Raw genomic sequence first — 26524 nt, 5'->3', positions numbered from 1 at the left:
TAAGTATATATTAGAGATGTCCCGATCACGTAATTTTCAAAGTATCAGAATCGGCAAAAAAATATCGGCCATGCCTTTTTTAAATATATATATATTTTACAATTAAATCGTTTTCTAATTGTATTTAACGTTACAGACATAATATGTTACACTCATCCAGAGTCTTTAGTTTAGGCTTAAGGTAGGGTTATCAAATTTATCCCAAGAACGGCGGTAATTAATTTTTAAAAAATGTACCATGTTAAAATATTTAACGCAATTAATGCATGCGCTGCACGACCAACTCACGCATTGTCGCGCTCAATATGTAATGGTGCCGTGTTACCTATATAGAGAGATGAAAGGCAGCATAAAATGAGTAGAGTGAATTTTGGCAGCCTTTGGAGCCTTTTTTTAATTGGCTAAAGCCTAACAATCCCTCTCCCTACGATTAGAAATAGCATGGGAAGTAATGTGGGGAAGCAAGGTAGCAAGTGATCTTTTTCTTAACACCTCATGTTATTTCCCAACGCAGAGAAGATATCTCAATTGGTAGCTCTACGCACAGTCCTGGTTCCACTTCCCATCATGCATTTGGGCGTGGCTACAGTATCATTTACTGAAAGCTCAACAAATACACTAGATGGCAATATTTAGTCACAATATACAAAGTCCCAAGTCTTTCTATCCGTGGCTCCCTCTCACAGACAGAATGTTAATAATGTAAATGCCATCTTGAGGATTTATTGTCATAATAAACAAATACAGGACTTATGTACTGTATGTTGAATGTTTATATTCGTCTTAGTTTTATTCATTTTTTTCTTAATGCATTGCCAAAATGTATATGATCGGGAAAAATTATCGGGAATGATTGGAACTGAATCAGGAGCAAAAAAAAGCAATCGGATCGGGAAATATCGGGATCGGCAGATATTCAAACTAAAACGATCGGGATCGGATCGGGAGCAAAAAACATGATGGGAACAACCCTAATATATATATATATACATACTATACAGTGTCTGCTTTAACTAAAACCACCCAAACATCTATAGGATTTGAAATTTTAATGAGGATAGTATGCAAGCAAAGACAGAATGCTTTAACTAAAACCACCCAAACATCTATAGGATTTGAAATTTTAATGTGGATAGTATGCAAGCAAAGACAGAATGGGAAAAAATAAATAAATAAATAAATAAATTTAAAAAAAAAATATATATATATATATATATATATATATATATATATATATATATATATATATATATATATATATACATACTCATTAAAATTTGAAATCCTATAGATGTTTGGGTGGTTTTAGTTAAAGCAGACAGTTTTTTCATCTGTGTGATTTTGACAAAGATCAGCTGACATTTGATGGTGATTTTATGCAGAAATGTGAGAAATTCCAAAAGGTTCAGATACTTTTTCACACCACTGTATATGCATATTGTTCATTGGCCCTTTACTGTGTTTGACCTGATGTCTTTTGTAAAGATTAGTTGCTCATAAACCTAAGGGATCATTCTTTTTACCTTCACTGGGGTTTATATTTGTATATGTGTATTTGCATATACTGTACTACCTTTTCTCACGGACAACCATTCGTGCACACTCATACCTCGGGACAATTTAGAGTGTTCAGTTAACCTACCATGCAGGTTTTTGGGATGTGTGTGGGGGGCTAGAGTTTAATTGTCATCATTTTTATTTTGCCAAGAAATCGTAATCTATATTAGAAAATCGGGTTTGAGAGAGGATAATCTGGATTTTCTTGTTAGACAAAATCGAACAGATCTACTATCAAGCCTATCTGAAAGGGTCAAAAACAGACCTAACTTCTGGCTCTAGGCTGCATTAGGGGAGGGGTAGAGGTAGGAGACACAACAAGAGGAAGGGGTGCGGGATAGTGAAATCTGCCTCACACTCCCGAGGGACATCACCTCACCCATCACGGCACTCACAAATAACCAAAGGACCCTCTCCTTTCTAAACATAGCGACCAAGCCTAAACATCACTTCCTTCACAACCCTGCAGCTATGTCCACTTATTTGTCTGCCAAAATTGGAGTGACAGCACCCTGAATCTGAGCTGCCATCTCCCTCCCTTTGCCCTTCATCTCTGTCCTGCAAAATACCCCTCTTGGTTCCACGCTCGAAAAAAAGAAAAACATTCAGGAAATGAAAGTTGTAACACGATCCTCTGTGTGCCAAACGTCTCCCTGAGCGGGGACAAAAGGCCGGCAGAGAAAAGCTGCTGGCCAATTTGAGTTAACGCATGATAGAAGAGTAGGGAGTCTGCCGGTGAAGGGAGAGCGAGATGGATGCAAAGGACAGAAAGGCAAGAGAGGCCAGAGAGTCCGAGCCAACAATGAGTCAGGATGGAATCGCGTCCCTAAACAGTGTGGAGGTGAAGCTTGCTCATGTGATGAACTCCTCCTTGCAGTGAAGCGCATACGAGAAGACAAATAAACGCACCCGTTCCTCTGCAGTGTGTTTTCTGTGCAGCGGGCCTCTCTGGGGAAGAAGCCCTTAGAATTCCACTATCTGCAGTCATGGTCCAACTCTTGTTATGCAGGACAAGAATACCACCAGATGTCTGATGTTCAACAAACTGGCTTGCGTTAAACACTTGCATAGTATGTATAAATGATGCAGGCCCCTGGGGTTGACTGATGAAATAATTATTCTATTAACCTGCCTAATAATCAGAGATTGGTAAAGTAGCCAATAATTTGACTCAAGTAAGAGTATCTTTACTTCAAAATAATATAACTCAAGTAAAAGTAGTCATCCAAAAAATGTACTCAAGTACAAGTATAAAAAGTATTTGGTGAAAAGAATACTCAAGTACCAAGTAACATTGTGAGTAAGTGCTTAGAATGTTTGATTTCTTTTTTTTCTTCTTCATAACAGTGGTATTTTTTTCTCACCACAAAGCTATCTTTATGAACTAATTTTATTACACTTTGACGAAGAATATGACTATAACCTACTAAATAACCACATTTAAGCCAAAGAAATACAGAAAAAAAAATCTTTGAAATCTGGCGAGAGGAAAAAAAAAAAAAAAAACAGAAATGAAAGCAGCACTTGTCCAAAGAGCCCTCGACATGAGAAAACATTTCCTCATATGAAACTAAAACAATCATATCTCAGGTTTTCCGTAAAAACTGGGAGAAAGGTTCAAATCCGAGCTTTCGAGTCACATTTGTTTTCTTGTTCTTCTCAGTGTACTCCATTTTCACTAATTGTAATACTGTATATGTTTGTGTTTTGTCGAATTCATTGTATTTGGAGTGTTCATTTGTGGAAATGTTATTGCTGAAGGGACTTTGAACACACCTAAATTGTAAAAAAAAAAAAAAAAAAAAAAAAAAAAAACCTGATAGTTTGTTACAAATAAAGGCTCTGGACCTTTAGCATTAAATTATACTATTTTAAATTTAGCAGGAAAAATCTAATTCTAGTATATTTTGCATCAAAAATACATTGCTAATAATTATTGTTTTACCATGTGCTTACATAATTCAGATATGTTCCTAATGAATTCAGTTTTGAGTAAAATTATTATAAAATTGTAATTAAATAAAAAAAATCACTTTTCACATACTAAACATAATTGAAGGGTGGCGGTTATCGATCCAATAAGGTGTCCGTTATTTTTTTCAGGGAGTTGGCAGCCGTTACTCTTAGCGTTAGCATAGCATTTGCATTAGCATTTAGCGTGGAGAGTATCGTCTTAAACTCTCGGGAAACTTTTTTTTTTTTTACATACAGTTTGTAGCCTTCAGGTTAGTTTAATTGTTTGAAAATGTATTATATATATGTAATTTTTTCTCTGCTGAGTGTGTATTATATCACCAAGTTGTCCTGGTAGACGCTAAAATATGTGCTTGTCTGTTAATGTTCCTTCAAAGTTGTTTTAAATCAGAGTTGTCCGATATATCGGCCAACAAAAGCATTTTAAGATGATATCGGATAATATCAACATTGGTTTTTCAGTATTGGTTTTGTGCCAATATGCATGTTTCCTTAAAGTGAATGTGAATTTCTACCTTTGTAGAAGGGCTGGTCACAGCTTAGCACAGCAGTTATGCTTATTGACCATTAGATGTCTCTAAACTAAAATGCTTGGGAATAGCGTACCGCACGAATACTATTTTTAGACCGCTAGGCTGCGTAACTTAACCATCGTAAACCAGTAGAGGGTCAACATAAAAGTGCGCTCGCACAAAACCCATGCTAGTACTCCTTGTTTTCTGCCGATAATCTTTCAAAAAAGAGCATGCCGAGTAAACACTGCTGCTATGGAACGTGTAGAAACGACTAGACATCACGACATATGAAGGATGATTTTTTTTTATACGTTTCCCGAAGCCAAAAACTCAGAGGAAAAAATGTGAAGAATGGATCAACTTGTGCAGCCGTCCAAAAGACCAGTTTGACGCCAGCAAGGTGAAGCTATTCACCTTCATATGCAGTAAACATTTTGTTGGGGGCCATGGTCTTACAGATGATAATGCTGATCCATTGCCTGCCACAGCCTGCCCCGAAGAGGTAAGCCATTTTGATATTTTTACTTATTTTTTAGCGTGGTATTTTGCCGTGCTGCTTCTGTCTGACAATGAATGACCTGAAAAAAAATAAAATGGTATGGTATCTGACTGCCACTAATGTTACCTTTTCTGTTGTAAAGAAGCAACTTTAGTAAGGGGGAAGAGTAACTAAATGAATAGAATTAAGATTTGTTATTAATGAAATCATTAAAAGTGTTCGTTGGCTGTCACTGAGTAGTATTTGCGATCTCTACACAAAAAGAGCAATATAAATTACCCCCAAGAACGGTCAGAGACGTAAGACAACCTGCAGAGGATATAATATATCAGAAAGACTGGGCATATGTTGGTAAAGGATAGGTTGTTGAAACAGGAGAATGTCATTGTCAGTGGCGTAAGGCAATGCACACAAGAGAAAAGGTGTCGATAATAAAGTTACCTCTGGATCAGGTCGGCTCCTTTTCACATCTTTTTCAGCCCTCGACACTCAAGCCATCTCTTTAACTGAACATTTGTATGTTCTTCCACATCTTTATCAGTGAATTTGGTATCAGGGACATCATTTTCAGACAGAATTGGTAGGTTTAGCTCAGTAAACATTTCGTTCGTACACTATTTACATGCATCTAGCATGAGGGAGAGACGCAAGTTCTACCCCCCTAGCAACAGTTGCTAACGTCATGAATATTAATAAGTAAAGGTGACGTGTTGCGTGCAATACATTATTGTTATGTGAGCAGACCATTTCAATTCATGGTTCAAATATTAAATTAACCAGTTAAGTCCATATACAGTGGGGCAAATAAGTATTTAGTCAATCACCAATTGTGCAAGTTCTCATACTTGAAAAGATTAGAGAGGCCTGTAATTGTCAACATGGGTAAACCATGAGAGACAGAATGTGGGAAAAAAAAACAGAAAATCACATTGTTTGATTTTTAAAGAATTTATTTCCAAATTAGTGGTAAATAAGTATTTTGTCACCTACAAACAAGTAAGATTTATGGCTGTAAATAGGTCTAACTTCTTCTATACAAGGTCTAACGAGGCTCCACTCGTTACCTGTATTAGTGGCACCTGTTTTAACTCATTATCGGTATAAAAAACACCTGTCCACAAACTCACTCAGTCAGTCACACTCCAAACTCCACTATGGCCAAGACCAAAGAGCTGTCGAAGGACACCAGAGACAAAATTGAAGACCTGCACCAAGCTGGGAAGACTGAATCTGCAATAGGTAAAACGCTTGGTGTAAAGAAATGAACTGTGGGAGCCAATATTAGAAAATGGAAGACATACAAGACCATTGATAATCTCCCTCGATGTGGGGCTCCATGCAAGATCTCACCCCGTGGCATCAAAATGAAAGAAAGAACGATGAGCAAAAATCCCAGGACCACACGGGGGGACCTAGTGAATGACCTACAGAGAGCTTGGACTACAGTAACAAAGGCTACTATCAGTAACACAATGTGCCGCCAGGGACTCAAATCCTGCACTTCCAGACGTATCCCCCTGCTGAAGCCAGTACATGTCCAGGCCCATCTGCGGTTCGCTAGAGAGCATTTGGATGATCCAGAAGAGGACTGGAAGAATGTGTTATGGTCAGATGAAACCAAAGTAGAACTTTTTGGTAGAAACACAGGTTCTCGTGTTTGGAGGAGAAAGAATACTGAATTGCATCCGAAGAATACCATACCCACTGTGAAGCATGGGGGTGGAAACATTATGCTTTGGGGCTGTTTTTCTGCAAAGGGACCAGGACAACTGATCTGTGTAAAGGAAAGAATGAATGGGGCCATGTATCGAGAGATTTTGAGTGAAAATCTCCTTCCATTAGCAAGGGCATTGAAGATGAGACGTGGCTGGGTCTTTCAGCATGACAATGATCCCAAACACACAGCCAGGGCAACAAAGGAGTGGCTTCGTAAGAAGCATTTCAAGGTCCTGGAGTGGCCTAGCCAGTCACCAGATCTCAAACCCATAGAAAATCTGTTGAGGGAGTTGAAAGCCCGTGTTGCCCAATGACAGCCCTAAAACATCGCTGCTCTAAAGGAGATCTGCATGAAGGAATGGGCCAAATTACCAGCAACAGTGTGTGAAAAGCTTGTGGACAGTTACAGAAAACGTTTGGCCTCCGTTATTGCCAACAAAGGGTACATAACAAAGTATTGAGATGAACTTTTTGGTATTGACCAAATACTTATTTTCCACCATGATTTGCAAATAAATTCTTTAAAAATCAAATGTGATTTTCTGTTTTTTTTTTCCACATTCTGTCTCTCACGGTTGAGGTTTACCAATGTTGACAATTACAGGCCTCTCTAATATTTTCAAGTGGGAGAACTTGCACAATTAGTGGTTGACTAAATACTTATTTGCCCCACTGTATTGGTATCAGTTTGATATTGGACTTTTGGTGTTGGACAACATCAGGATATTCGTTAAGACGTCATTATCGGACAACTCCAAGCATTTTCAAGGACTTTTAGCAAAATTCAAGCATTTTTCAAGGATTTCAAGGACCCAAGGGCATAGATTTGCATAGGGACGGTAGGGACATAACACTACCAACTTTTCAGGATGCTCAAATTGTCCCCACCAACTTCGAAGCAACCTTATTTGCATTATATAATGAATTCAGTTAGATTGTCTTTCAATATGTTGTAAGGATAGAATAGATAGAATAAACCCTACGATTATTAAGTTAATTGTTTTCATGACGTTCAGACTTACATGTCGCACCCTTCGAAGAAAAAGGATATTAGAAGTTTTTTTTTTCGGCCAGCAGCAGCCACTGTAAGTACTGTAAAAAGATGTCAATGTGGTGGAGGTGGGGAACACGCCACTAATTTTGCCACTGAAAGTCCGACTTGCATCAGCATTGGCATCACATTAAACTGTGTGAACTTGCTAAATCTCCTTAATAGTGTCCCTACCAATGTTGAGACCAAACCTAGGCCCTTGCAAGGACCTGCACGAACCCTGAAAAAACTCAACATTTCTGAAATTTAAGTACATACATGGTACAAACACATATCGCACACTAAATGAAAAATACGCCTGTTGTATTTAGCCTAGCAGTGCATGAATTTGGACATCTTGAAGCAAAGACATATGAGCTGACAGCCCGAGTGTCTGCTTCGGCCTCTCTGTCTCAGAGTTTGGCAGGTTTATAACTCTGACCCCAGACCATGACGGAGAAGGGCTCAAGGTGCCGAACTTCAACTTGGCAGCAGCTGCAGAAACTAGAGACCGGAGAGTTATAAATATAGACCATTAAAATCGAAACTGGTGCCCTTGGTCTCTGCCTTAGCACTTTCACGCGCAAGTACGTTTACACCCTGTATACAGTAAAATGTGCCCGCTAGTTCACACTTGGACAAAAAATCTCTCAAAAAAATGTTTGTAAGCGAGAGTCCAGCATCTTGAAGCTGTAGTTTTATGAACAGGAAGCAATTTAAAAACCGGAGGGGGAAAACAAAGGACATTGTTTAGGCATGTGTAGGTACATTGTTTTCGTTTGTTGGAACATATAATTAATGAAAACGTGGAAAGCGGGCTTTCACCGACTCAACCTGTGAAACAGGACTGGCAGCTGTTAAATGAAACCCGTGGGCACTGACATTTTTCACATGGATCGAGAGCACTCCCGTGTGGACAAACTGTAGTAACACCTCAGTGCAGCAAGGATTTATTAGTGTTTTTACAATGGCATGAAGAAGTATCTGAACCTTTTGGAATTTCTCAGATTTCTGCATAAAATCACCATCAAATGTGAGCTGATCTTTTTCAAAATTACACATATGAAAAAACAGTGTCTGCTTTAACTAAAATCCCCCAAATATTTATACGTCTTCATATGTTAGCACGCAAACAATGACAGAAGGGGGGAAAAATAAGTAAGTGAACCATCACATTTAATATTTTGTCAACCCCCACCCCCCCCCACCCTTTGGGCAGTAGTAACTTCAAGCAGACGCTTCCTGTAGCTGCAGATTAGTCTGGTACATCGATCAGGACAAATCTTGGCCCATTTTTCTCTACAAAACTGCTGTTGTTCAGTCAGATTCCTGGGATGTCTGGCATGAATCGCTGTTTTTAGGTCATACCACAGCATCTCAATGGGGTTCAAGTCTGGACTTCGACTTGGCCACTCCAGAATGTGTATTTTGTTCTTTTGAAACCCTTCTGAAGTTGATTTGCTTCTGTGTTTTGGATCATTGTCTTGTTGCAGCATCTATTCTCTTTCTAGCTTCAACTATCTGACAGACAGAGCCTTCATGGTAAAAACACATATTTAATAATCATTTCATAATTATCTTATCAGGCGGCCTCAGGTTTTCCTGCAAAACACCCTGATAAACATTTTAATTCATCCTTCCATTGATTGCAGGTTGTCCTGGCCCTGAGGTAGCAAACAGCCCCAGATCATGATGCTCCCTCCACCACGCTTCATAGTGGGGATGAGGTGTTGATGTTGGTGAGCTGTTCCATTTTTCCTCCAACATGATGTTGAGTGTTACTCCAAAACAATTCAACTTTGGTTTCATCAGTCCACAAAACACTTTGCCAAAACTTCAGGGGAGTGTCCAAGTGTCTTTTTGCGAACATTAAACAAGCAACAGTTTTATTTTATTATTTTTTTTTGTTTTTTTTTTTTAGAAAGCAGCGGCTTCCTCAGTGGAGTCTCCCATGAACACCATTCTTGGCCATAATTTTAATTTATTATAGTTGATGTGTGCACAGAGATATTGGACTGTCCCAGTGATTTCTGTAAGTCTTTAGCAGACACTCTAAGGTTCTTTTCTACCTCTCTGAGTATTCTGCGCTGGACTCTTGGCGTCATCTTTGGTGGCCGGCCACTCCTTGGGAGAGAAGCAACAGTGCTAAACTCTACCCATTTGTAGACAACGTCTCTGATTGTCGAATGATGAACATCCAGACTTTTAGAGATGGTTTTATATCCTTTTCCAGCTTTATACAAATCAACAATCCTTGATCGCAGGTCTTCAGCCAGCTCTTTTCTCTTTTGACTGAGACATGATGCACATCAGAAAATGCTTCTCATCAAGACCATTCTTACCAGGTGTGTGTTTTATAGTGGTCAGGGCAGCTTTAAACCACTCATCAGTGATTGGGCACACACCTGACTTAAATTGTTTGGTAAAAATGATTTCAATTGCTCTTTAAGTCTACTTAGGCAGAGCGTTCACTTATTTATCCCCCCGCCCCCCTTCTGTCATTGTTTGCATGCTATCCTCATCAAAATATGAAAACCTATAAATGTTTGGGTGGTTTTAGTTAAAGCAGATACTGTTTTTACATCTGTGTGATTTTGACAAAGACCAGATCACATTTGATGGTGATTTTATTCAGAAATGTAAGAAATTCCAAAAGGTTCAGATACTTTTCCATACCACTGTACCTAATTGAATTAATTTAGTATGCAGCGCAACATGCATGTACACATTTTGCTGGGGACGGAACGTTAATAAGACCAAACAGATTATTGAATGGGGGCTATAGGCTTAATGATCAATGCAAAAATAAATCTGTATTGGCATATACTAACTTCCATATGTATTGGTTCAGGTGAAACAATGTTCGATTCAAACCTTTATATTCAAAAACTACTAAAACATTTTGAAGTGTAAGTCCCTTTATAAAATAAACTATCTAGCTATCCAAGAATTGGTCCACTTCTGGGGGACACTGGAGCACCCCTAGACTCAAGCTAAAGTATTGTAATATAAAAGTGATTTGGGTAAAAATTCATGAAAGAAAATCTGTGATATTCAAGGACCGATCTACATCTGAGGCATCCTAGACTACCCCAAAACTCGAACCAAAATACTCTCATGATATTCTGATGTGTGATTTCATTTCACAGATTTTTTTTTCATGTCAGTTCATGTGTTCAGTGTCCCTCTGAAGTGGACCCTTTCTTGGGACTTGCACTCTGATGCCACCACGTTGCATTACGGTAATGCACATATTGCAAACAGTGATCCAAATGAGGGATGGCTAGCTTGACTTCGTTGTTCCTTGTGGAGGCTGGCCTGACCACAGTAGTTTTGCAAGTTCACACAGATCAACGCTGTGCTAACTCTGATGCAGGTCGGAGTTTCGGTAGTAAAATTAGTGGTGTTTCCCTCACCTCCACAACACTGACATCTTTTTATATTACCTATAGTGGCTTGTGCTGGCTGGGAAAAAAAACGTCTAATATCCCTCATCTTCGAGGAAGCGGCATGTTGTATTTCTGTCGGCGGTGAAGGAGATAGTACCTTTGCTCGTAGGCACCATGTAACTGTTTGTATTACTGTAACACACCGAATATAAAATAAATAGCACTAATACCATAGTTTAAAGTGCCTGTGACACGAAAAAGCATGTTTATTTCATAATACACGCGGTATTTTATGCCCCTGAATGATATGAGCCGCTTGGATGTGTGTGGAAGCGATCGCTATTTTTATTTAGTTTTTTGAATCCCGCGCCATGAAAATGAGTGACTTCCGGCTTCGGTCTTGCATTGAGGAGGAGGGCGCTGTGACGTGTACGGTAGAAGACGTCCTCTTCACCCTACAGTGTACTGTTGTGTATGAGGACGAAGGATTCAGCTGATTTTGCGGATTAACACGTTTATTTTTTGCATCACGCCAGCCAAACGGCTGCAGAAAAATTATTCTGTATGAGGGAGAGGAGTATGCGCCTTTTTGGAGTTTCAAAAGGTTCCCATTCACCGTGGATATTTACTGTGGGACCATTGGACTTACGAGGAAGTGAGTAAACATCTTGTTTTGTATTATGTCAAATACGAATACAGCGATTACAAAGTAAACACTACAAACTTCCTTTAAATGAAGGACTACTTACGTTTGATCATTGATAGGCATGTAAAAAGCTCTCCTAATGCTCATTAGCAGCAGCACGTTAGCTGCACAACAAATCCAGCCACCCTCCTCCGGGGAACGAATTGTAAATTGCTCTCCGCCGGGCGGTTTGCCGATCCACTAAAACAATCGACAACCGGGTCGTCATGTCTAATAATCCAGGATAGTTATATGTGATTTTCCACTTCGAAGACTTTGAAACATCACTCGGTTCGGGTTAGCATGTCGGCAAGCTGTCACGGCTTCTGGTTTGTTTACATTCTCCGAAGCCGGGGAAGGGAAATGACATATGTCCGATTTAGGTGTCATAAAATATTGTTCGGGAGGTGCGACAGTAAAGGTGAAGTCGACATTTTTGACCATTATGGAGTAATTTTGCCATGTCATCCTGAATAAATGCATTTTTATTATTTCATATTCCATTCAGCACAAGACTGTTATTTGTCATGAACATGCCATTTATTTAGCAATTGGGAAAAATACTTGGATAAAAAGAATATCCTGTAAAAATATTGAAGTAAAGAGACAGAAACCATGACATTTTGCTGCTCTCTTCGTCGCGTTTTCCTCGTTGTGAATAGTTCCCCCTCAACGGGCTGACTGGTCCTTCTCAAGCCATTTATATAGCTATTGGGGAAAAATACTTGGATAAAAAGAATATCCTGTAAAAATATTGGAGTAGAGAGACTGAAACAATGACATTTTGCGGCTCTCTTCGGCGCGTTTTCCTCGTTCTGAATAATTCCCCCTCAATGGGCTGAATAGTAAAACCGATGAGCCCAGTCTACCGCTGACGTCATCCACCTGTTGGGGACGCTAAAGCCCTATAATGGTAGGCGTGGCTAACCGGCAGATTAAAAGACTAATTTCTCGTCATCTGTGCTTTTCTAAATTGTTGTATATAGTCGAATCGTCTCAAAATATGATTCTAATTCACATAATAATGCCATTTAAGACTTTTTTTCTCGTGTCATATGCTCTTTAAGGAAAACAAGCAGAATATAGGGCATAACAGATAAACAACGCCTCATCATGGAAGCCCAGCATGTGTGACATACAACTAACTGAGCAAGATTGATGCTGACAAGCACACGTCTGCACCACCAAGTCTCGCAATCAGTTCTCCCGGACAGTCCACAACAAATGGCGGGATGGTCCTAACAAAAGGAACACAGTAAAACGCCCGATATCCAACTGATAACACGACTGACAAGGCTCAAAGAGCCCCTTTAAAGCTGAGGTGGCAAAATCCACAATCCTCGTTGCCAGGACAACAGTAACTCACGAATCCTCCTGTCCAATCCACAAACAGACAATCATCCCCTTAGTTACGCGTTAAAAATGACATGGTTGTTTTGACGAACTCATCCAAAGTTTATATTCGTAAAATTACACCGAAATCCGAAAAGCTCTTCAGCTGCTTATTAATAAGACCAAACCGATTGGGTGAATGGGGTCAGGGCTACATTTCTTACGAATATCAACCTAACTAATTGATAGACTAAATCAGTGCTTCTTAACCTTGCTAAAGGTAAAGAACCCCACGAGTGTCACAGGTGCATCCACCGAACACTTCGGAATTAGATTTCAAATTCAATTATGCTATATCTAAGCTAGCAAGCTAATATCTAAGCGAATTCCAGTTCAAATTTCTTCACATTTTGACAGCACGTTTTTTTGAAACAGATCAAAATTTGAGTCCACGCTGTCCATAGTTCTGTTATACTTCTTCATATCAAGTGTGAGTCAACCTTCCACTGAGCAAACCGGTTTCTGCTACAATCAGATAGAGCAATGGCAATTGAAAGAAATTAAATAAAGAAAGGGTGTCAAACTCATTTGGTTTGCAAGCCACATTTAGGCATTTGGAGCTCATGTGGGCTGGACCAGTGTATTTTGGACCAATCAGTTAACTCACTAGCTGTTATTGCCGGTACTAGATATCCACTATGCGAATGATTCGCTACTGCCAGTCAAAATGGATTGAACGTCTAGCGCCGTCTGTGGGACTAGAATATGAGCACCTACAGCCAGGCTTTCCTGTTGAAGTGATATGGACGTCTATCATTGTCAATGGAAGCCAAAGATGTCGCTTCTTTGTTATTTTGGGATACTTATGGATCAATTCCAGTTCATTTTGGGGCATTTCCGGGTTATTTCCTGTTACTTTCGGGTCATTTCCTGTTGGTTGTGATGCACGTTTTGGTCACTTCCTTGTTAGCTCACTAGCAGCCATTGACCGGAAGGGGAGGAGTAAACATATGTGACTGCAGACACAAAAGTTACTCAAGTACAGTAATGCACTCCATCATAACCCCCCCCCCCCCCACACACACACACAAATCTCCAGTTTTCAAACGCAAATGTAAAAATAAAATAATTTGATTCACTATGTGGGCCGTACGTTTAACACAAATAGAATAAATGTAAATCGGAGGCAAACCTGTCCAAAACCTGGTCTAAAATATCAGTGTTTATGTATTTAGTCAGTGTATTAAAATGGGGCCCTGTGTGTCCTGCCAAACCCCTGACACTCTCTCACCGAACCCCCGGGCTTCGATCGAACCCATGTTAAGAACCATTGAGCTAAATGTTCAATGCAAAATAAATCTGTATTGTCTTTTACTAACTGTCATATGTATTGGTTCAGGTGATACACCATTCGATTCAAACCTTTGTTTTCAAAAACTACTAAAGAAACATTTTGGAAACTTCCAGAATAAATGGATTTTATTGACAAATTTAAATTGCAACATTTAAACATAATTTAAATTATATAAACCCACAATAAATACAAACCTTTTAATAATCTCTGAATAATCTCTTAAATATCTGTCTAAATCTCTTCTTTGTTCACTAAAGCTTTTCACTTCAGTGGTCACCAGAGCAAATCAGTTGACTCCGTTTTACCCTGGGTCTGCATCCTCTGCTCACAACTATCTTCATGTCCTCCTTAACTACATCCATAAACCTCCTCTTTGGTTGTCCTCTAGACCTCCTGCCTGGCATATGGAAAACGAGCATCCTTTTGCCAATCTACTCACCATCTCTCCTCTGGACAAGGGCGTAGGTTTGGTCTCAACATTGGTAGGGACGCTGTAACAGCACAACTTGCATGTAATTTTTTTCCTGGGGACAGGACATTAATAAGACCAAATAGATTAGGTGAACGGAGGTCAAGGCTACATCTACCACAAATATGCTGATGTGTTTCCTATATGCTGATGTGTTTCCTATGTAAAAATGAAAAAAAAAGATAAATATTTTCATGGGAGGAAGTCATTTTTCAAAATAGCGATATTGCCCCTTGCTTCATTTAAAGGAAATTTACATTGGTTGTTTATTGTGGGTTTTTTTTTTTGGTTGGAAAAATGTACATGGAACTACATGTTAGGCTGCATTGTCCTTCACCACATGAGTAATTTGTTGCTTCAATTGGTTGTCTCTTTCATTTTCTTTTCCCTTATTTCTATCTCTAAAGTGCATCAGTGGTATGAGCAATTATGGAGAAAAAAATCTCAGTCGGGATTTAACTTTTTATCTTGATTATGATTAATGTATGATTATCTGAAAACAATGTCTGCATAGTCTGAAAATAAAAATATTTTAAAATAAATAATGTAGAAAATAAATGAATACATTTTAACTTATGAATGAATGCGCTAATAGGTATTTGGTTTCAAAAGTGTAAAATCACACCATACTCTAGCCTTCTTTCTTTATAAATCAGGCCGTTTACAAGAAGACAAGCATCAGCATGTGTTTTTTTTTTTGACTGTCAAAACTTTCCTGTGAACCACAGACTGAGTCCTGGGACCTCTTTCCCGAAGCAGTTTCTTGCTAATGTTTTGCTGGTTCTATACTTTTCAGCAGAGTTCACTACATTTCTCACAGTTCAATTAACGATAACAGTAGACCACTCACTTCAAATCTATAATTAGACCATAAATAAGTCTTTCAATCTTACTTTCAGCTAGCAATTTTTCTTTATTCAACAAATCTGAGTCAAATTTACTTAAAGCACTGGCAGATAATTTCACTTATTTCTAGGGTTGTTCCGATCATGTTTTTTTGCTCCCGATCTGATCCCGGTCGTTTTACCGTAGTTTGAGTATCTGCCGATCCCGATATTTCCCGATCTGATTGCTTTTTTTTTTTGCTCCCAATTCAATTCCAATCATTCCCGATAATTTTTCCCGATCATATACATGTTGGCAATGCAATAAGAAAAAAATGAATAAAACTCGGACGAATATATACATTCAACATATAGTACATAAGTACTGTATTTGTTTATTATGACAATAAATCCTCAAGATGGCATTTACATTATTAACATTCTTTCTGTGAGAGGGATCCACCGATAGAAAGACTTGTAATTCTTAAAGGATAAATGTGACTTTGTATATTGTGACTAAATATTGCCATCTAGTGTATTTGTTGAGCTTTCAGCAATTGATACTGTAGCCATTTAACTGTTCTGCCCAAATGCATGATGGGAAGTGCAACCATGACTGTGCGTAGTAGTACCAATTGATATATCTTCTCTGCGTTGGGAAATAACATAGGGTGTTAAGAAAAAGATCAATTACTACCTTTATTCCCCACATTGCTTCCCACGATATTTCTAACCAAAGGGAGAGGGATTGTAAGGCTTTAGCCAATTAACAAAAGGCTCCAATGACTGCCAAAATTCACTCTACTCATTATACGATGCCTATTAGCTCTATATATATGTAAAACGGCGCCATTACAGATTGAACGCGACAATGCGTGAGTGGGTCGTGCAGCGCATGCTTTAATTGCGTTAAATATTTTAACGTGATAAATTTTTTTAAAAATTCATTACCGCCGTTAACGGGATAAATTTGATAACCCTACCTTAAGCCTAAACTAAAGACTCTGGATGAGTGTAACATATTATGTCTGTAACGTTAAATAGGATTAGAAAACGATTTAATTAAAATATATATATTTAAAAAAGACATGTCCGATATTTTTTTGCTGATTCCGATACTTTGAAAATGACGTGATCGGACCCATCGGGATGCCGATCGATCAGGACATCTCTACTTATTTCTAGTAGATTTACATTGAAAACAAGGTACTTTAACTTGTTTTAAGGAGGTGTGTTATTGCAGTGTACTCAAGTTTTGTAGGTTAGCAAGTTCACACAGTTTAATGCTATGCTAACCCCGACGCAGGTCGGACTGTCAGTAGCAAAATTAGTCGCGTGTTCCCCACCATCCACAACATTGACGTTTTTAAATTACTTAGAGTGGCTGCTGCTGCTGGTGGCCGAAAAACACTTCTACTATTCGTTCTCTTCGAAGGGTGCGGAGGAGGCGGCATGTTGTTGACGTGTATCCCTGTCGGGGCTGTGTGAGAGTGTGCGTCGGGGGTGGGTGAAGTCATCAGCCAATCAAACGTGCATTTGAGGAGAGGAAAAAACTGGACCGGCACTTTCAGCAAGAAAATGGGTGAATGGAAGTCTGAACATAATGAAAATAATTCACTTAATAATGGTAGGGTCAATTCTATCCATATAACATATGGAAAGACAATCTAAATTACCTATATAACTGAAGTCATTTATATAATGCAAATAAGGTTCACTGTAAAAAATTTCAGCGTAAAATAACGGTAAAGAGCTGGCAGCAGGGTTGCCATTTATATACTGTTCTTCTACAGTCTTGGTAATGTAAAAATGTTTCACAGTAATAGTCCGTAATCCAGAAAAACTGTTGATTCCTGTATTTATAGAAAATACAATAAAAGTCCGTCAGCAGGATTGCCATTACCAGACTGTTATTTTACAGTCTGGTATTGTAAAAATGTTTCACAGTAATAGTCCGCAATCTAGAAAAACTGTTGATTCCTGTATTTATAGAAAACACAGTAAAAGTCCGTCAACAGGATTGCCATTACCAGACTTATTTTACAGTCTTGGTAATGTAAAAATATTTAATAGTCTGTAATCCAGGAAAAACTGTATATTCTTGTATCACCAGAATTCACAGTAAAGAGCAGGCAAGTGAGGAGCTGCAGTATGCTGCATTTTAAACGATATACTGCGTTTTAACAGTATTATTTGTGAAAATGACTTTACACTCCATGAATGCATATATTTCCGTCTAGTACAGAAAAAAATGCGGATGTCAGGTTCGAAACAAAACAGGTTTTATTTCATCGTGTTGGCAGGCAGTGAAAATGGACAGGAACTAGAGAGATGGTGCAGTCAGGGCGTGTAGGTCAGGCTGAAGATCTGGCGTAATCGGGTCAAGCAGGACAGGCTGGGTCAGAAGTGGTGATCGGTCAAGGACAAACGACAAGCAGGAATGTGCTGAATTGTTGACTAACTGATACAGACTTTGGGAGGCCGTGCCTTTTTTTCTTTTATTTGAGCAATGTGGAAACCTTTCTCCATTAGGTGAAAACCTTCAATAAACAATACAAAAATGTCAACAGTTGAATTTGACTAAAGAATTCAACATTAACATTGAATCTGTAGCACGTAAACTACAACTATTTTAGAACAGTCAATTAACTTTAAATTGCACACAGTCAATAACTAATTTCAAATTACAGTGTTTAAATCTCACTTTTTTAAATATTTAAACTTTTATACCATAAAAGGACAAATTCATTAAATTACATTGTTTTAATTAACACAACAAAAAGTGGAAGCTAGAATACATTAATTGTCAATGTCAATATTAATCCAGTGTCTTAAATCCCAAATTACCTCTAAAATATATACTACAATTGTCCAAACATTTCCACCGGTGAGTCAAGCCATGTGGTAATTGCCGCTGCTGCCACATTTCATCTTTTAATTCTGCTGCTTACTGGCTGCCTCTCCGGTTATCTTTTGCCAACGTCTCCAGCTGCACAGGACTGCAAGTTTCAATAGCCAAACCAGGGTGCCATCTTCCTTTCCTTCGTTTATAGCTCTGGGTTGCTTATGGGTTGATTGGCCAATCTCTTCCAGCTGTGCATCGTTTCCATAGTGCTTGCATGCTGTTGATTTTCCAGTTCACGCCCTGGTTGTCTGCTCAAGGCTTTTTTGTTGATGTTTGTCAGGGTTTGACTTTCCAATGGTTGAAAAATAATTGTCCATGTTGCTCTTCAATATGAAGAAGTAAGAGTTTGTAAAAAAAAAAAAAAAAAAAAAAATGAAGCAAAAAAGCACCTGTCTAATTTACTCCAAATGTAAACATTGGTCACATGTGTGATGTGGGGACAAAGTTTGTCGCAGCCAGTGACGTTTCCACAGTAATTCACCGCCATACCACTAGATTGGAGTGGCTTTGTCTTTGTATGGTTTTGGGGGACTCTTGTTGAATTCCTTTAATTTTCCACTGGTCATTAGCCACGTTTACATGCTGACTTTTGTTCATACCGATTCAAATCATTCCGAATGGAAATTTTCAGATCAGCTGTTTACATGTCACTTCATCTATTCCAATCCAGCGTTTACATGTGTCTGCCTTTATTCCGAAAGGACGTTTGACAACTGCCTTCTGACATGCGCAGATTAATCAAAACAAAGCGTCACATTGCAAAACATGGAGATCGATCGTCAGATCAGCTGCTGTTTTAACTTTTCGAGTGGAAACAAAACTTCAGAATGACACGCCGTTCATTTAAAAAGTTGTGTGGGTGCGCTGTGCGTGTGCTTGGAAGCCATGTTGCAAGTGACGTTACTTACGTCACCGAGTGACGTCACCACGTCAGTACGGAGCATGCGCAGAAAGAACGCAACCAGACACCATTCCGCTTCCCTGTTTACATGATATAATTTTACTTCTAATCGGTTTGGGAAAAGGAATATTCCACCCCTGTGAATCGGAATGAAATTCCATTCGGTTTGGGCCTGTTCATTCCGAATGAGGTGTTTATATGGAACACATTTATTCGGTTTGAACAAATATTCCGATTGTAATTGGAATATTTGGCTCCATGTAAACGTGGCAAGTGACAGCAATGGCAATGGAGATGGAACGTGTGCATTTGCAGCTGCAGCTAATTAATATTAAACAACAAATGTTGTCAATATAAATGTTGACGCGTAGGCGACACAGAAGTCGTTTGCGAATGTTTGAAAATGGTGTTGTTGTTGTGCTGAACCGGAAACAATGTTCTGAGCGGACCAAACACAGTCCTTCGACGTTCACGTCACGCGTGTTGATGTGATTTGTAGTCAGGACTTTTTAGAGGTGCACATCAGGCTATGGCGTAGGGTCGTAATCGGGTCTGCGTTAATGGCGTAGGTCTGCCGTCACCGCTACGCAGAAGCATAAATCAGCCTTCAGGGTGGTGGAATGCTACAATTTTTGGAGAAGGGCCAGTTTAGATCAGAGTGGGGAGTGGGACAAGAAACATAACATATGAGTAGAATAGAATGGAGGCGACGTCAAATAATATAATAATATAGTGTATAGGCCACCCAAACATCCAGTCTGGTGTTTGCGTCGATGTGATTGTGCTGTAGTCTGAGGCTCAACACCCATACATCATCCGGTACAGCTAACGCTAACGCATTTAGCTTACATTTGCAACATCAACATTTTAAAGTACTAACAATCAAAACATAAACATAATAACTGTATTAAATAAATATAAATATAAATAGACAAATAATTGAAATAAATGTTATCATATTGTAACTCCACTGTTGGATACAAATGAGACACTTTTATTTATTTCCCCCCAAAAATTCTCTCAGCTGCATCTTTTGCAAAACAATAGAAAACTGCCCTCTACTGGCACTCCAGAGGAATTAACATCAATATTATATATCGCTATCCAGCATCCTCAGAACTTTAGTTTAATATAAAACATTTTAGGTAATATGAGTAAGACTTAATTAACTTACCGTTTATAAATTGGTACACATAAATCCCAATATAAGTTGAACAACAAGCAATGAAGAGCAGCAAATGTTATCTAAAGTCATCCTCTGAAGAGTCTCCAACATCCAAATTATGCGTAATTAGGTCCTCCAGGATTTGATGGCAATTTATTTGCGGTGTCTAGTTATTTTAATTTAAATTGGCAAAAAACATAGTCTATATTGCCACAATGCTCCAAATTTCCAGTCAAAACTCAGTTTCCAAAAAATACGGTAGTGTCATGTAATTGAAACATTAACATACCGTTTACAGCATTTGTCTTGTTGCTTTAATGTTGGTAACCCACAATGCATTGCTAACTACCCACAATGCATTGCTAACTACAGTAATAAACTGTTTAACATGAAAACGGTATTTTAGTGTTCAAAATTGGCCGTAAATTTACAGCAATTTTTTACAGTGTTGCTTAAAAGTTGGTGGGGACAATTTGAGCATCCTGAAAAGTTTGTAGTGTTTTGTTCCTCCCGTCCCTATGCAAACCTACGCCCTTGCCTCTGGACATGCCCAAACCATCTCAATCTAGCCTCTCTGACTTTCTCTACAAATTCTCTAACATGTGCTGTTCCTCTGATATGCTCATTCCTGATCCAATAATCCTGGTCACTCCTAAAGAAAACCTCAGCATCTTCATCTATGCTAATCCATCTCTGCCTCCTGTCTTTTCCTAAGTGGCGCTGTCTCCAGAACCATACAAAATAGCTGGTCTCACTACAGTTTTGTAGACCTTTCCTTTCATTTTAGCTGAAACTCTTCTATCACACATCACACCTGACACTTTTCTCCACCCGTTCCAGCTTGCCTGCACACGCTTCTTCACTTCTTTTCGGCACTCTTCATTGCTGTGGACTGTTGAGCCTAAATACTTCAACTTCTCCGCCTTCTTGGTCTCTTTTCATTGTACACTCAAAAATATGAAACATTGTACTTATGCATGAACCTTTTTTGAAGTGGTTACACACAAGTGCTTTAAGTAACTTTTAAGTTCTGTCGTTAAATGAAAAACACCTAAATGATTTAAGTAAGACTTAATAATCTACTTGAACAAGTTAAACCAGTCTAATTCAAACATTGTTCATGCAAAATGTGTAACCTCATTTTGTTTTCTTACAATAGGGGTGTTAATTTTAAATATTCATTGTGATGTTGTTAATATTCTGGATGAGTGGAGGAACCTAGTTCAAAACATGGGCCTAATTGGCAGTTGTACCCTACTGTAAAATGCTGTATTTTTTGCGCAGTCCTGCTTTGAATGCGCTGTAGTTGTAGTAAAGTAAAACTCCCGGCAGAGGTCGCCACGTACATGTTTTATAAATAGAACTGAGGCAAACCAAACGGATTATCAAATACAAATCAGTAGCGAAAAAGCGTCGACAATCCTTATTTTGTCGGGAGCTATTCTTGAAACGGCTTGAAAGATGTTTTTCCATGCCAACAAATTAAAAAAAAAAAAAAAAAAAGAAAGAAAAAAAAAGAAAAATAAATTTAAACTGATCAGTTACAAGGTATATTCAATAATGATGTAAGAATTCTCTTTTGAAATGATACGCTATACTAAAATACTGCAAAACTTTGTGGTTATAAATGAAAAAAAAAAGGTCTTTGTCATTATTGGCCAGATTTATTTGCATTACCTATTAAGAGTAAAAAACACTGAATTAAAAATGGGTTTGAGGCAGATGTGATATTGAACGAAATGTAGACATGAACTGCAACTTGGCCTGGATATTGTAAAATAGGCTTACTAACGTGTGTCAAGGAAAATACGTATACAGTGCAGAACATTACATCAAACACAAAAACCAGAACATAAAAAAAAAAGCAGTCTTCGAAAAGTTATGCAATTTCTGTTTGCAATACTATGGAGATAAATTTGTGTCTTTATTATTCAACCAAAAAGAAAGTTGCTTTAATAAAAATAAATAAATATATTTTAAATTTAAATCCATATATAATTTTTTAAACAAAAAAAAAATCACTTAAATTAATAAAAATTTAATGCAAAAATAAATTTGAGACTCTCAAAAATACATTTGAACACTATTTTTCTTCGATTGAATTTTTTTTTTTTTTTTTATATAGAAGTAATGTTGTTTTGTGTTTAGGCTACATTTTGGGTGGGACATTTGTGTCTTTACAATTCAATCAAAAAATAAGTAAGTAAATCTAACAATTTTGCAAATCTATCAATTTTGCAAATGCAAAACAATATTTGCGACTCAAAAACTTGCATTTAAACACTTAAATTCTAATTAAAAAGGAAAACACCAACGGGGTATTTCTGAAAAGCATGAAGAAGCAAGAATCATCATTGAAAAGTGCTTTTTTTTTTTTTTTTTTTTTTTTTTTTTTAATTACAAAGACAAATACCACACCCAAAATATGACAAATACCACACCCAAAATATGACTCAGACACAGAACGACATTATTTCAATCAAAAAATTGTTTCAACCCCCCCAACCCCTCAAAAAATAGTTTTGAATTGATCTTTTTTTTCTTTATGATTTAACAACACAGATCTACCTCTATAATACGGAGCAGGGCCAGTGGGGGCGCTTTTATATGGCGACATCTAGTGACGGGCAAGAAAACTATGGAGAAAATGTAATACAGTGGTACCTCGACATACGATCGCTTCGACACACCATCTTTTCGACATCCGACCTAAAATTTCACTCGCCATTTGTTTCTACATCGGACGACATTCTCAAAATACGACGACATGACAGCACCGCAGACGAACGCAAGGCGGATTTTCTTGTGAGAGAAATCAACACAGGTTTCAAAAAGGTTGGTACAGGTGGTGAAACGAGGAAAAAGGTGACGCTTACCATTGAAATCATGATGTAAATTATAGGAAAATATGAGCGTGGGGTGCGCTTCCGTGAACTGGCTCAACAATACATCTCCACGGTTCTCCTTCGTCCACCGTTCGCCAGTCTTTATGAGTTAAGGTGACAGTTATTATTGTGGTAACATCGCCAAAGAAATCGCCAGCTTCGTCAGGTTTTTATCATTTATTTCAGAACTTATCCACCACAAAACGCTGACTGTCCGCCACAGTTGATGTGTTCTCAACAAAAAATTGAAAGTGAAAGTCAACTCTCAACCTCACCACTTCCTCTCTCTGTCACGTCATCCGCGCGTTGCGTTCAGGGACAGCAAAAAACGTCCGCCACATTAGAACCTGATTCGTTACATTATTACAGGAATTATTATTATTATCATATTATTATTCCAATTTTTATTTGTAATTTATTTGTTTTGCTATGCATAATTGCCATTTGTAATTGTACCAGCAGCAGTGTTGTTAATTTTACTTTAAAAAAGTAATTAATTACAGTTAGAAATTACTTCTCCCAAAAAGTAATTGCATTAGTAACTCAGTTACCTGAATGTAAGAGTAATTAGTTACTTGGCAAAGTAACTAGTGATATTTTTTTTTCCTCAAAAAAACAAAACAAAAAAAAAACAAAAAAAACACAGGTCACACAATGTGAAGCTTAAAGGGTTTGGGGCACAATTGGCCCTAGCCCAATTCTTTACCCTCCACTTAACTAGACACAAGGGTATTGCGATAACTAGCTAGTAACCTTTGCTATGTGTGGAAGTCATTTAAAGTTGTGAATCAATCGTTAAAGTTGTTAAAATTTCTCCCGTTATTGCATTAGTTCCCTTATGTCTACTTTAAACATGTGTAAGTTTTAAAATGGTTTCATCATTTAAAGATAGATTTAAGTTAAGATTTTGCCGATTTAGGAGCATTTTAGATTAAAAAAAATTACTTAGGTTCGCTAGGAAGGATCTCTACATCAGGGCCTTCCTGAGAGGTCTACTGCTTTAAGATGGCGGCTGTTTACAAACGCATGTAGTCCTTAAAAGATGTTGGCAATGCAGCAGTGTCTGCCATTTGCATCTAGTTCTATAATATGATATCTACCGTGTCATGTGGGTGTAGTTTGTCGGCTATGGTTGCAGTCAGGTATTATTGGAGCCACCTAGCATCGCGGTTGCAACGGCGTCTTCCCCACTCCTGCTCTGCTCTCGTCCCCGTGAGTCCGTTTCTCTCAGACTTTTTTTTATTCAACCAACTTAGTAACGCATAGTAACGCACGCCTTTCCCGCCTCAGTAACGGTAACGGCGTTGCCAAGATGAGAAAAGTAATTAATTAGATTACTCATTACTGAAAAAAATAACGCCGTTATATTGTAACGCCGTTATTAACAACACTGACCAGCAGTATTTATTAAGGATTTAGTGTAGGTTTTTGGGCTGTGGAACGAATTATTGGAATTATAATGTATTCCTATGGGAAAATCCCGCTCGACATACGACCATTTCGACTTACAAACGAGGTCCCGGAATGAATTAACTTTGTATGTAGAGGTACCACGGTATTCTGAGCCTGGCCCTGTATTCCAAAGACTGTTTTGATTTCTCCGGAAGAATTTGAATTCAGTGGAAACTTCAATGATTGCCGATTATGTTTTACGTACGTGTGATAGAACCGAGATTTTATTATTATTTTTAAAAAAAAAATAAAGTAACATCAGTGCTTTGTTCATAGACTACGAGAAAAAAATATTAATTCATTGGCTGCCAATGACAGCGATACACGTCGAAGGCATTTTGACTGAGAGGGCTAACAGCAATGGGCTGGGGGTCTTTCGCCGTCGATGGCAGTAAAACATGAACACAAAACACATGAAACATGAGTCTGTTTTTAATCTACTCATTTTTAATTAGAAAAAGAAAAGACCTACTGTTATTATAGCAGTTCTCATCTGCATACTGCTAGTACAGTGGTACCGCTACTTACAACCGTCTCTACATACAGAATTTTCAGCTTAAGACACGCCTCAACGGGAAAATATTGCATCTTGTTACGAAACAAATTTCAGGATATGAAAAGAAAAAATACAGTATGGCTGGTACTGCAGCTCCCAGAGTTTACTCAACGTAACATACTTATAGCTGTTATGTCTGTCATATAGCATCCAATGGCGTACCGCACGCAACATGTCACTTTTGCTCATTAATGTTCATGACGTTAGCAATTGTTGCTAGGCGGGTCAAGCTTGCGTTTGTCCCAATGCTAAATGCATGTAAATAGTGTACGAACGAGACGTTTACTGAGCTAAACCTCCCAATTCTGTCCGAAAATGATGTCCCTGGTGACAAATTCACTGATAAAGATGTGGAAGAACATTCAAATGTTCAGTTAAAGAGATGGCTTGAGTGTCAAGGGCAGAAAAAGAGCCCAGCCGACCTGAGTTAGCTTTTTTGTCGACACTTTTTTCCTGTGTGTATTGCCTTACGCCACTGACAATAACATTCTCCTGTTTCAACAATCTATCCTTTCCCACAGTATGCCCTGTCTGTCTTATATATTATATCCTCTGGTTGTCTTACGTCTACGTCAACCGTTCTTGGGGGTAATTTATATTGCTATTTTTGTGTAGCGATCGCAAGTGCTACTCAGTGACAGCCAACGAACACTTTTAATTTTTTCATTAATAACAAATCTCAATTCTATAATTTATTTATACTTCCCCCTTACTAAAGTTGTTTTTTTTTACAACAGAAAAGGTAACAACAGTGGCAGTCAGATGCCATTTTAATTTTTTTCATGTCACTGTCAGACAGAAGCAGCACAGCAAAACGCCACGCTAAAAGATAAGTAAAAATATCTAAATGGCTTACCTCTTCGTCCTCTGTAGGACCATGGCCCCCAACACAATGTTCACTGCATATGAAGGTGAATGGCTTTACCTTGCTGGTGTTAAACTGGTCTTTTGGACGTCCACAATAGTTGATCTATTGGTCACATTTTCTCCTCTTTTTTTTTGGCTTTGGGAAACGTATGAAGAAATCATCCTTCATATGTCGTAATGTCTAGAGTCGTTTCTATAAGTTTCATAGCAGCAGTGTTTACTCGGCATGTTCTTTTTTGAAAGATTACTGGCAGAAAACAAGCAGTAACAATTTGAGTTGTATGCGAGGGCGTGTCTATGTTGACCCACTTCTGGGTTAAGATGGCGACATCACTGTCTAAAAATAGCATTCGTGCGGTACGCTATTGGCTAAGAGGGACCTCTACTGTATGGGTATGTGTGTATCCCAGCGTCCTCTTCATTCGCCCCTCGTGTTCCGACACCATTAC

Source organism: Corythoichthys intestinalis, chromosome 15 (assembly GCF_030265065.1).
Source record: "Corythoichthys intestinalis isolate RoL2023-P3 chromosome 15, ASM3026506v1, whole genome shotgun sequence".
Classification (NCBI taxonomy): Eukaryota; Metazoa; Chordata; class Actinopteri; order Syngnathiformes; family Syngnathidae; genus Corythoichthys; species Corythoichthys intestinalis.
This window is presented reverse-complemented; position numbering follows the sequence as displayed.